This window comes from Triticum aestivum, chromosome 7D (assembly GCF_018294505.1).
Source record: "Triticum aestivum cultivar Chinese Spring chromosome 7D, IWGSC CS RefSeq v2.1, whole genome shotgun sequence".
Lineage (NCBI taxonomy): Eukaryota > Viridiplantae > Streptophyta > Magnoliopsida > Poales > Poaceae > Triticum > Triticum aestivum.
In genome coordinates this window covers 37,155,719-37,169,498 of record NC_057814.1, presented here as the reverse complement: position 1 = coordinate 37,169,498, position 13,780 = coordinate 37,155,719, and the positions used below count along the sequence as shown (strand labels likewise).

General features: G+C 49.5%; 1 pseudogene; it reads right to left on the bottom strand.

Annotated features, from left to right (window-relative positions):
• Positions 1 to 7,202: 7,202 nt before the first annotated feature.
• On the bottom strand, positions 7,203 to 8,999 carry LOC123164412 (putative inorganic phosphate transporter 1-13; annotated as a pseudogene).
• Between the last annotated feature and the right edge of the window lie 4,781 nt (positions 9,000 to 13,780).

The following is a 13,780-nucleotide window of genomic DNA, read 5'->3' as shown; positions in this document are numbered from 1 at the left end:
ACGACAATTCCCGAGCTCTTCGTGATGCTAAAGGCTGCGGAGGTAGAAATCAAGAAGCAGCATCAAGTGTTGATGGTCAACAAGACCGCCAGCTTCAAGAAAAAGGGTAAAGGGAAGAAGGGGAACATCAAGAAGAACGGCAAGCAAGTTGCTGCTCAAGTGAAGAAGCCCAAGTCTGGACCTAAGCCTGAGACTGAGTGCTTCTACTGCAAAGGGACTGGTCACTGGAAGCGGAACTGCCCCAAGTATTTGGTGGATAAGAAGGATGGCAAGGTGAACGAAGGTATATGTGATATACATGTTATTGATGTGTACCTTACTAATGCTCACAGTAGTGCCTGGGTATTTGATACTGGTTCTGTTGCTAATATTTGCAACTCGAAACAGGGACTACAGATTAAGCGAAGATTGGCTAAGGACGAGGTGATGATGCGCGTGGGAAATGGTTCCAAAGTCGATGTGATCGCCGTCGGCACTCTATCTCTACATCTACCTTCGGGATTAGTTTTAGACATGAACAATTGTTATTTGGTGCCAGCGTTAAGCATGAACATTATATCTCGATCTTGTTTGATGCGAGACAATTATTCATTTAAATCCGAGAATAATGGTTGTTCTATTTATATGAGTAATATCTTTTATGGTCATGCACCCTTGAAGAGTGGTCTATTTTTGTTGAATCTCGATAGTAGTGACACACATATTCATAATATTTAAGCCAAAAGATGCAGAGTTGATAATGATAGTGCAACTTATTTGTGGCACCGCCGTTTGGGTCATATTGGTGTAAAGCGCATGAAGAAACTCCATTTTGATGGACTTTTGGAATCACTTGATTATGGATCACTTGGTACTTGCAGATCATGCCTCATGGGCAAGATGACTAAAACTCCGTTCTCCGGAACAATGGAGCGAGCAACAGATTTGTTGGAAATCATACATACTGATGTATGTGGTCCGATGAATATTGAGGCTCGTGGTGGGTATCATTATTTTCTCACCTTGACAGATGATTTGAGCAGATATGGGTATATCTACTTGATGAAACATAAGTCTGAAACCTTTGAAAAGTTCAAAGAATTTCAGAGTGAAGTGGAAAATCATCCTAACAAGAAAATAAAGTTTCTACGATCTGATCGTTGAGGAGAGTATTTGAGTTACGAGTTTGGTCTTCATTTGAAACAATGCGGAATGGTTTCGCTACTCACGCTACCCGGAACACCACAACGTAATGGTGTGTCCGAACGTCGTAACCGCACTTTATTAGATATGGTGTGATCTATGATGTCTCTTACTGATTTACCGCTATCGTTTTGGGGTTATGCTTTAGAGATGGCTGCATTCATGTTAAATAGGGCACCACCTAAATCCGTTGAGACGGCACCTTATGAACTGTGGTTTGGCAAGAAACCCAAGTTGTCGTTTCTTAAAGTTTGGGGCTGCGATGCTTATGTGAAAAAGCTTCAACCTGATAAGCTCGAACCCAAATCGGAGAAATGTGTCTACATAGGATACCCAAAGGAGACTGTTGGGTACACCTTCTATCGCAGATCTGAAGGCAAGACATTCGTTGCTAAGAATGGATCCTCTCTAGAGAAGGAGTTTATCTCAAAAAAAGTGAGTGGGAGGAAAGTAGAACTTGATGAGGTAACTGTACCTGCTACCTTATTGGAAAGTAGTTCATCACAGCAATCAGTTCCTGTGATCCCTACACCAATTAGTGAGGAAGCTAATGATAATGATCATGAAACTTCAGATCAAGTTACTATTGAACCTCGTAGGTCAACCAGAGTAAGATCCGCACCAGAGTGGTACGGTAATCCTGCTCTAGAGGTCATGTTACTTGACCATGATGAACCTACGAACTATGAGGAAGCGATGATGAGCCCAGATTCCGCGAAAGGGCTTGAGGCCATGAAATCTGAGATGGGATCCATGTATGAGAACAAAGTGTGGACTTTGGTTGACTTGCCCGATGATCGGCAAGCCATCGAGAATAAATGGATCTTCAAGAAGAAGACTGACGCTGAGGGTAATGTTACTGTCTACAAAGCTCGACTTGTTGCGAAAGGTTTTGGACAAGTTCAAGGAGTTGACTACGATGAGACCTTCTCTCCCGTAGCGATGCTTAAGTCTGTACGAATCATGTTAGCAGTTGTTGCATTTTATGATTACGAAATTTGGAAAATGGATGTAAAGACTGCATTCCTGAATGGATTTCTGGAAGAAGAGTTGTATATGATGCAACTCGAAGGTTTTATCGATCCAAAGGATGCTAACAAAGTGTGCAAGCTCCAGCGATCCATTTATGGACTGATGCAAGCATCTCGGAGTTAGAATAAACACTTTGATAGTGTGATCAAAGCATATGGTTTTATACAGACTTTTGGAGAAGCCTGTATTTACAAGAAAGTGAGTGGGTGCTCTGTAGCATTTCTAATATTATATGTGGATGACATATTGTTGATTGGAAATGATATAGAATTTCTGGATAGCATAAAATGATACTTGAACAAGAGTTTTTCAATGAAAGACCTCCGTGAAGCTGCTTATATATTGGGCATCAAGATCTATAGAGATAGATCGAGACGCTTAATTGGACTTTCACAAAGCACATACCTTGATAAAGTTTTGAAGAAGTTCAAAATGGATCAAGCAAAGAAAGGGTTATTGCCTATGTTACAAGGTGTGATGTTGAGTCAGACTCAATGCCCGACCACTGCAGAAGATAGAGAGAAAATGAAAGTTGTTCCCTATGCTTCATCCATAGGCTCTATCATGTATGCAATGCTGTGTACCAGACCTGATGTGTGCCTTGCTATTAGTTTAGCAGGGAGGTACCAAAGTAATCCTGGAGTGGATCACTGGACAGCGGTCAAGAACATCCTGAAATACCTGAAGAGGACTAAGGAAATGTTTCTCGTTTATGGAGGTGACAAAGAGCTCGTCGTAAATGGTTAAGTCGATGCAAGCTTTGACACTGATCTGGATGACTGTAAGTCACAAACCGGATACGTATTTATATCGAACGGTGTAGCTGTCAGTTGGTGCAGTTCTAAGCAAAGCGGCGTGGCGGGATCTACGTGTGAAGCGGAGTACATAGCTGCTGTGGAAGCAGCAAATGAAGGAGTCTGGATGAAGGAGGTCATATCCGATCTAGGTGTCATACCTAGTGCATCGGGTCCAATGAAAATCTTTTGTGACAATACTGGTGCAATTGCCTTGGCAAAGGAATCCAGATTTCATAAGAGAACCAAGCACATCAAGAGACGCTTCAATTCCATCCACGATCAAGTCAAGGAGGGAGACATAGAGATTTGCAAGATACATACGGATCTGAATGATGCAGACCCGTTGACTAAGCCTCTCTCACGAGCAAAACATGATCAGCACCAAGACTCCATGGATGTTAGGATCATTATTGTGTAATCTAGATTATTGACTCTAGTGCAAGTGGGAGACTGAAGGAAATATGCCCTAGAGGCAATAATAAAATTGTTATTTATATTTCCTTATATCATGATAAATGTTTATTATTCATGCTAGAATTTTATTAACCGAAAACTTAGTACATGTGTGAATACATAGACAAACAGGGTGTCACTATTATGCCTCTACTTGACTAGCTCGTTAATCAAAGATGGTTAAGTTTCCTAGCCATAGACATGAGTTGTCATTTGATGAACGGGATCACATCATTAGCTTAGCACTTGATCGTTTAGTATGTTGCTATTGCTTTCTTCATGACTTATACATGTTCCTATGACTATGAGATTATGCAACACCCGAATACCGGAGGAACACTTTGTGTGCTATCAAACGTCACAACGTAACTGGGTGATTATAAAGATGCTCTACAGCTATCTCCGATGGTGTTTGTTGAGTTGGCATAGATTGAGATTAGGATTTGTCACTCCGATTGTCGGAGAGGTATCTCTGGGCCCTCTCGGTAATGCACATCACTATAAGCCTTGCAAGCAATGTGACTAATGAGTTAGTTATGGGATGATGCATTACGGAACGAGTAAAGAGACTTGCCGGTAACGATATTTAACTAGGTATTGAGATACCGACGATGCCGGGCAAGTAACATACCGATGACAAAGGGAACAACGTATGTTGTTATGCGGTTTGACCGATAAAGATCTTCGTAGAATATGTGGGAGCCAATATGAGCATCCAGGTTCTGCTATTAGTTATTGACCGGAGATGTGTCTCGATCATGTCTACATAGTTCTCGAACCCATAGGGTCCGCACGCTTAACGTTCGATGACGATCGGTATTATGAGTTTATGTGTTTTGATGTACTGAATGTAGTTCCAAGTCCCGTATATGATCACGGACATGACGAGGAGTCTCGGAATGGTCGAGAAATAAATATCGATATATTGGAAGGCTATGTTTGGACATCGGAATGGTTCCGGATGAGTTCGGGCATTTACCGGAGTACCTGGGGTTACTGGAACCCCCCCCCCCCCCGGTGGGCCTTAGTGGGAGAGGAGAGAAGGCATCCTAGGAGGGGGCGTGCTCCCCAAGCCCAATCCGAATTGGGTGACGTGGCCGGTACCCCTTTCCTTTCTCCTCCCCCCTCTTCCTTCTATTCCTAGTGAGACTAGGAAAGGGGGAGTCCTACTCCTACTAGGAGGAGGACTCCTCCCCCCTTGGCGCGCCTAGAGAGGCCGGCCAGCCTCCCCCTCCCTCCTTTATATACGTGGGGAGGGGGGCACCCTAGAACATAGAAGTTGACATTGTTTAGCCGTGTACTGTGCCCCCCTCCACAGATTTCCACCTCGGTCATATCGTTGTAGTGCTTAGGCGAAGCCCTGCATCAGTAACTTCATCAACACCGTCACCACGCCGTCGTGCTGACGAAACTCTCCGTCGACCTCAGCTGGATCAAGAGTTTGAGGGACGTCACCGAGCTGAACGTGTGCAGATCGTGGAGGTGTCGTACTTTCGGTATTAGGATCGGTTGGATCGCGAAGACGTTCGACTACATCAACCACGTCACTTGACGCTTCCGCTTACGGTCTACGAGGGTACGTGGACAACACTCTCCCGCTCGTTGCTATGCATCACATAGATCTTGCATGTGCATAGGAATTTTTTTGAAATTACTGCGTTCCCCAACAGTATGGGGCACCCACCGGTCTGGCGCACACTCAGAGGCCGCGGCTGCCAACTGCCACCAATCCATCTTCAGAGTTGTACTGACGCATCAACCTTGCCCGGTCTAGCTACTGTCGATGCCACAATGATGCCACACAACACTGCCATCCTGCGCTTGTCCATCAACACACGCCCAGCAACGAGACCCCACTGCTCCATGCCGCTGGGAACCACCATTGTCGACGTGTCAGATGCAACGCCACACCTCCTTCGCAAACACCACCTGCTGCCACTGGTCCCATCCCCTCCACCTGCAGTTCCTATGCACTCCCCATCGAGCCCCAAGACCCCTGACGACACCTCCAGGAAGGTCACTACGTGAAGCGCCGCTGCAGCAAAATCCGAAAAGGATTGTAAGTTTTCACCCGGCATGATATCAGGCTGGGTAGATTGGGCCCTCAGCTGCGCCTTCATGAAGGAAAGCGACACCCATGGACGCCGCCGCCGCTGGGCCAATCAGAGCAGCCAAGGTTTCCCCCGGACCCAAGGTACACCACCAAGGCTCACCATCTCCAGAGCCTGCAGCTGCAAACCACCATGACGACGAGAGAGGCATTAGGAGAGAGGGGAACACCAGATCTGACGCCGTGAAAACCGCCGAACGATCAATGGCCGCCCGATCCGATCCCTGGCAGCCCACCTGCCCCGCCGCGCCCGGACGAGGAGGCTAGCCTAGGGGCTGCCGCCCCGGATCCAGCAGCCTCCGCCCCAGATCAGGCAGAGCATCGCCAGGCTGCCGCCAGGGCCGCCCTAGGAACCGGCCGGCCGCCACGCCGTCGCGCTCATGGAGACCGCCGTGGGCCAGACGGCGCCGCTGCTTTAGATTGGGGCCTCATCCTCGAGATCGGGGATCCAGCGCATCCCTAGCCCGGTGTGAGAGGATGATGCCTCCGCCGCCGCCATCGCACATGCGGGCTTAGCCCGGCGCCGACCACCGGCGGCGGCGGAGGGGAGAGCGGGAAGGAGGAGGGGGTCGGCGGCGAAGGGTTGGGACCCCTAGGTCGCCCGCGCAGGGAGACGGAGGGGGAGGGGAGCTTAAATTTTTTGGAGAATTTCACTTCCCGGCCTCTGCACCAACTAGGCATGCATGCGGCCTTTTTAAGTATGAGTACTAGGATTTTTAATCTCTGTTACACACCGAGCCTATAAACGCGTGAGTACGAGGAAAGACTGGTCCTCAAGAATAAATAGGAATCTAAATTCACCTCCGTGAGGATTTGAAACCCAGGTGTTTGGTTTGTACATCCACTCCCTTAACCAGTTGAGGGAGATGGAGCACCGCGCGTCATCGTTTCGACGGGCGGTAGTAGTGGCTATCAACGTACTCACAACCTCCCAGGTCCTAGGTTCAATATCTAGTAGGCTAACTATTTTCTTCTGATTTTCAATCCCGGGCTACAGTACACACTTACTAGTTACTACTAGGCCGGCCCATGGTGGACTCAGAACAAGTCAGGTCTCTATTTTTAGAGTGCGGATGATGTATTTTTAAGAAAGACCATCCTATTATTTATTATGAAGGGTATGGAGAGATCTCCTCCGTTGATGTGTTTAAGGGTTATACCGAAGCTGAAATGCCTTATATTTTGGGACAGAGGGATTACTTGTCGCTGCTTTAGTACAATTATGTACTAAAGTTGTACTAAACCAGCGGCAAGTAATATGGACAGGAGGAGTAAAGGAAGGGGTAAAACTGAAATTTGCCAAACTCTAGCCTCGCCCAGCCAGGATGGCTGTTTGGATAGTAGAAAAAGGCTAGCTTTGCCTAGCAAACTAGCCTGCATGGGCTAGAAAATCCATGCCCGGACAGGAGAGCCGATTTGGCTCGCCTCCGTCGGCAAGAATTGATCACAAGCCTATTAAGCAAGTAACTGCCGTTGTGAACGTGGTTTAGTGGAGGCTAGGCAAATAAACCAAACAAGTAGCCTTGCTCATATGATCTATGCCTTAGATGAGTTAGAATCCTATTGCCTGGCTGGACATATTTAGCTAGAGAACCAAACACACTCTGCACCGGGATGAACGGTACCGGTTACAAAATTTCCACGTTGTGGATGAACTCAACTTCAGCAACCGTTGCAGATTCTTGAGATGGTTCGCTTTCTTTCTCCATTTCCCCGGTGATATCCTCGAGTGACATCCCTTTGGATTCCGGCAAGGCAAGAGTGAACATGACTCCAACCAGGTTGCACCCTGCCAGAAGAAGGAGAGAGCTTCGGATGCTCGTATGAGAATACTGGAACCAGAGAACACCGATGATGGCACCACACTTACCCCCGGCAGCCGTTATGCCGTTGCACGTCGACCGCAGCCGCATCGGGAATATCTCGGTGGGCAGGATGAAGGTGGTGGACTTGGGGCCGAAGTTTGCGAAAAAGAGGATCAATGCATACATGCTGGCGAAGCCTGAGTGCATGCTGGGTTTGGACCAGAACTTGTAGGGCGCGGCGAGCCCGATCATGAAGATGGTCATCATGGTGAACCCCATGAGCTGGATCTTGATGCGGCCGATGCGGTCAACGAAGAGGACGGTGAGGAAGTACCCTGGCAGGGAACCGCCGACCACGATGATGGCCTGCGTGCGGGCTATCTTGTAGGTCTGCTCGAGAGGGCTCATCTCGGCCGCGTCTCCAAACCAGCCGATGCCGTTGAAAATGCCCTTCATGAAGAGGTTGAGGGAGTAGAAGACGACATCAAGGACGAACCAGCACACGGTGGTTCCGAGGAGCTGGCGGCCATGCTTGTGAAGGAACTCCATGGAGAAGAGGCCGAACTCGTCCTGCTTGACGACAGCCTCCGCGTCCATGTCCGACACGAAGTCGATGTTCAGGACCGCGGCCATGTCAGACGCCGCTAGCTTGAGGTTCTTGGCGATGAGCGCGGTGTAGCGCGCCGTCTCGGGCATCTTCATGCGCCAGTAGTAGGTGAGCAGGGCAGGAACGGCGCCGAGCATGAGTACTATGCGCCACACGTAGTCTGCTTGCCCGAGCTGGTCAGTATCGTACGCGGCCGTGTTCTTGAAGCTCGCAGACCCTTTATGCAGAGCAATTATAATATGGTAAGGACTGAAATATTGTTTTTTTGTTGTAGTGTTGCTAAATCTCAGTAGGCGTGAATATTGCATGGAGATTCGTGCAAAATTTTATTTTTATTTTTTTCTTTCCATTTCTCTACGTTATATGTCATGATTGAGACTTACACACCTGCATAGCGAAGACTGCTGCTATGAAGGCTCCGCGAGTCCTCTTGTTGGCATACTCAGACATGATGGTGGCCGAAAGCGGGTAGTCGCCGCCGACGCCGAAGCGGAGCCAGAAGCAGAAGAAGCACAACGTGGCCACGACGCACTTGGGCTTGTTGTGGAAGGAGAGGCCGGACGCGAGCGAGCACACCACCATGAGCTTGAGCGTGACGCCGTTGATCCGCTTCCGGCCCATCCTATCGCCGAACCAGCCGAAGAAGAGCTGCCGACGGTGCCGCAGAGCGCCACACCGCTGACGGCGCCCGCGACCTTGCCGGGGAGCGTGCCATCCGCCGAATGGTAGTAGATGCGACCCAGGAGGTCGGCGATCAGGGAGACGGAGAACAGGTCGTAGGCGTCGGTGAAGAAGCCCATGCCGGCGATGACGATGGTGGTGAAGTGGTACAGCTGCGTCCCGGCTACGTCGAGGGCCTCGAGCACCTTGATCTGCTTGCGAGCCTGCCGCGTCTCGCATTTCACCGACGTCACTGCGTCCAGCTCGCGGTACAGCATGGTGCTCCGGGCGCCATGGAGGTGGCAGAAGAGGGAGCTGCACGCGTGCCTCCTCGCGGGCCAGGTCGTGAACATTACGTAATAGTCTCTGGGAAAAAATTCCACTGAAAAACCAAGTGCTTCGTGTTTGCCATATATAGAAGTAGAACCACGCTGATTTTGGTAACACTTCTGCTTCAGTATACCCCCTTAAACACATCAAGGGCTGAGATTAGCCCATACCCCTTCGCAGCCAGGGGCACGATCGTCTTATATAAAAAAGTCTGCCACCGCGTCTCCCGCGCGTCGATGCCGATACCCCCGTGCGTCCCCCGTGCGCACCTGTATACGGGGCTGCTGAGCGAGCCGAGCCGCGCAGCCGCCGGCAGCCATCGAGCCGAGCCGCACGCATGGGCCAACAATGTCGGGGTCAATGGCATGGGCCCACAATGTCGGGTCAAGGGGGCGTTGACCAGGCAATGGTGGACCAGCGTGCGTGTGGGCGTGGCGCGTGCGTGTGGACGTGGTGCATCCGTCGTGGGGCAATAACCGCATGTCCGCCTTATATCTGGCATGCATGCCGACGCCGCCTCCTTGCGCCGAGCGCCTCCGACGGCCGCTAACCGGTCGCCTCTGCCGCGCCTGGCCGCCTGCCGCCGCGTGGGGGCGCCCGCGAGATGGCCTCGTCTGCCACGCCTTCCACGACCTAGCGCCCGCCGCCGCGTCGGGGCGCCCGCGTGATGGCCTCGTCTGCCACGCCTGCGGCGACCAGCCGCCTGCCCCGCGTCGGGCCGCCCGCCTTCCACCTCGGGCCCAACGCGGCCGCATGCCCGCGCGTCGGGCCGCCCGCCTTCCACCGACGCTCCACCGACGCCTCCCTCTTCCCGCCGGCTATAAAAGGCCAACCCGTGCCGGCCTTCTCCACCCCATCTTCTCCCGTCGACCGCGCCACTCCAACTTATCCCCTCCACCGCGGCCGCCATGTCTTCGAGCGACTCCGACGAGGGGGCTTGGCCGGGCGGCGCCTGGCCATCCAGCCTCACGATCGGCGACACCGAGGACCTCGCGCGGTTCGGCCTGATGGCGCAGCCGGCAACCAAGGTGCCGGGGCCATGGAGGATCGGCACCGACGGCCGACCTACCCTTGGCCCGCCGCCGCCGACGGCAGAGCTCCGCGCTTTCCCTGGCGGCCAGTACAACCGAAGGGACCGCCGTGGCTTCTAGCGGGGCAAAGATTTCGACGTCGTCCTCGGCGCGTTCAGGGACGCAGTGGCCGGCCGCCCCGTCGGAGACATCACCGCCGAGGTCGGGTCTAGCCGCCGCCGCCGCCACGCCGCACCTGCTCCCGCCCCACGGTCCCCGGCAGAGCAGCTGCCCCCTGCCCCGGCGCTAGTCCCCATCCCGCCGTAGCAGGCCGCCCTCATGCAAGACGGCGACCCTGACGACACTCCAGTGCTGCTTGCGGTGCTGGCCCAGTCGGCAGACGAGGCGGCCGCGGACCGGGAGGCGGCCTAGGCGGCAGTGCAGTTGCAGCAGGCGGGAGGAGGCGGACTTGTGGGGGTAGGATGACGAGTCCAGCGACGACGACGGCGGCAACGGCGGCGGCGGCGACGGTGGCATGGCGCCGGTCATCGACCTCACCAGCGGCAGCGACGAGGAGTAGTCTAGGTTTAGGTTTAGGTTTAAGTTAATTTAAATTTAAATTCCGTTCTAAGTTATGTAGTCGGAGCGGTTTAAGTTTATCTTTAATTATGAATGAAGTCGGGTCGGTTTATCTAAAAAAATTGTTATGTTTTATTTAATGATGTAATGAATTATCGTGCTATTCAAACATTATGAAAATTGTTAAAAATGTTGTAACCCGAAAATTGTTGAAAGAACAAAGAAAAGATGCAAAATAAACGAAAAACTGTCCGGACAGACGCCCCGTGTCATTTATATTGTTTTTTTTTCATTAATATTCAGAACATATATTTTACTAATGTGTTTATTTATACATTATAAAAAAATTATGAAATATATAAAAAACATCACAATTGTTTATACATATGTATGTTTATTTATACTTTATAAATTATGTGTATATACATTAAAATAACACCCTTCAGAATTACCTCAATGTTTGCAAATGAGTTGATATGCCCACCCCCAACCCTCAACTAAAAATTGAACGTATTCGCAGACCAAATGCATGTTGCGGCATGTCCGAAGAGTAGTTTACTGTGTTCTCTCCGTGAAAATCATACGAAATGATTTGACTAGCAGAAAATCACGAAACTTGAGATGCATCCTAGTCATGATGGTAGAACACTATGAAAAAAAATTGATTAGTGCCAGCCGAGTCAGAAAAGAAAACGCAGTACGGAGCTGACCTCCTTCATATCCGATCAGTGCCGGTTGCATGGGTGGTACGAGGTGGCATGCATGAAACGTCATCCAATTTTGGGAGGCAGTGGGCATGCCTATCTTAGGGCCCCACGCAAGATTTGAACGAATTCAGACATCAAACGCACGTTGCATCACGCCCGGTCAGTGTTTTGGGTGCGTTTCACGGAGAAAACCATAAGAAACTCATACGGTGTCGGAAAATTATGAAAACTTGCACGCATGATGGCCCTGGTGATGCTGGCATGTGGAAAAAGTTTGGGGTCCACCGGCTGACTCAGAAAAGAAAACGCAGTACGGAGCTGACCTCCTTCATATCTGATCAGTGCCGGTTGCATGGGTGGTACGAGGTGGCATGCATGAAACGTCACCCAATTTTGGGAGGTAGTGGGCATGCCCATCTTAGGGCACCACACAATATTTGAACGAATTCCGACACCAAACGCACGTTGCGTCACGCCCGGTCAGTGTTTTCGGTGTGTTTCACGGAGAAAATCATAAGAAATTCATACGGTGTCGGAAAATTATGAAAACTTGCATGCATAATGGCCCTGGTGATGAGTGCGTCTGCGGCAAACTGATACATTTTATCACAGCCGCAAACTGATACATTTTAGCACAGCAAGAATATTACTTGCCCACACTTATAACATTCTGTCTCACAAAATAGTACCATTGATAGTTGGACACGCATTTAAATGTTTAGTCTCACACGAAAGCGGCAAATAAAACATGAAAAAATTGTCTGCAAATATAGTACGACATGCTAATTGAACTCTGTCCGAGTGCCTTCCATTGATTATTAATACTTCATCTTTATGCCCGACATACCATATCTATTCATCTTATACGTGCTGCAAACACAGTCACATCTCCATACAACTGATAGTCCCGTCACGACTGTGCATCGCACCAGAACATGCTCTTCAAACGGCCCTCCTTATCGAGCACGTACTCAAAGAAAAAGTCTGGATCCTTCTCCTTTCTGCTCCTCATAATGTCGATTGCCGTGTTAGCATCACCCTTCGCAATCAACTTCATATTTTCTCGGCAACATAGGTTGTAGGCGTCTCGTCTCAGAAACCCACACTTATCATACGAGCCATACCTGCTAATAATGTTGTCGACGATGATATGCTTTCTGATCCCAGCTCCTTCCATCACGAGGATCTCAGCTATCTGGTGATCTCCCATCACTCTATGTGACCGCAGAAATACCATCTCATCTGCTCTAGCTAACAAATGGTTGTGATCATCCATAAAAGCTGCCACGAACCAAACTCCACGTCCTTTGTCCAACTTCATGACTAAATGTGCGCCACACTCGCAACGAGTCTCAGGTCTTAGCCTGCGGGTACGGCCCTCCGGGTTTAATAATTTACTGAGACGTTTTCCTGCCCTCGAGCAAACGTACCGCCTATACCGAATAGTAGTTGAAAGACCTTTTCCTCGTTTCACCTTATCTTTTCTGATACTAAATCCACGGTCTTTGGCGTAGTTATTATAGAACATGTAAGCCTCCCATTGTGTTGCAAATGTCATACCCATAACCTTCAACTGTGTCTCGAGCGCACGTTGCTGGATTTCAGCCTCCTCAATGTCCATATTAGCTCCATCCTCATGCTCATAGCCATCATCACCACTCCAACCATCGAAGTTAGCCTACAATATTCCACATAAGCAAGTGTAAGTTGTCATTAACAAGTGTTTATTATTGTATGACATCTTAAAGTTTGGACCCAACCTGGCTTATGTTATCCGCGAAAGATTCAACTGTTGGAAATATGCCCTAGAGGCAATAATAAATGGTTATTATTATATTTCTTTGTTCATGGTAATTGTCTATTGTTCATGCTATAATTGTATTATCCGGAAATCGTAATACATGTGTGAATACATAGACCACAACGTGTCCCTAGTAAGCCTCTAGTTGACTAGCTCGTTGATCAACAGATAGTCATGGTTTCCTGACTATGGACATTGGATGTCATTGATAACGGGATCACATCATTAGGAGAATGATGTGATGGACAAGACCCAATCCTAAGCATAGCTCAAAGATCGTGTAGTTCGTTTGCTAGAGCTTTTCCAATGTCAAGTATCTTTTCCTTAGACCATGAGATCGTGGAGCTCCCGGATACCGTAGGAGTACTTTGGGTGTGCCAAACGTCACAACGTAACTGGGTGACTATAAAGGTACACTACGGGTATCTCTGAAAGTGTCTGTTGGGTTGGCACGGATCGAGACTGGGATTTGCCACTCCGTATGACAGAGAGGTATCTCTGGGCCCACTCAGTAATGCATCATCATAATGAGCTCAATGTGACTAAGGAGTTAGTCACGGGATCATGCATTGCGGTACGAGTAAAGAGACTTCCGGTAACGAGATTGAACAAGGTATTGGGATACCGACGATCGAATCTCGGGCAAGTAACATACCGATTGACAAAGGGAATTGTATACGGGATTGATTGAATCCTCGACATCGTGG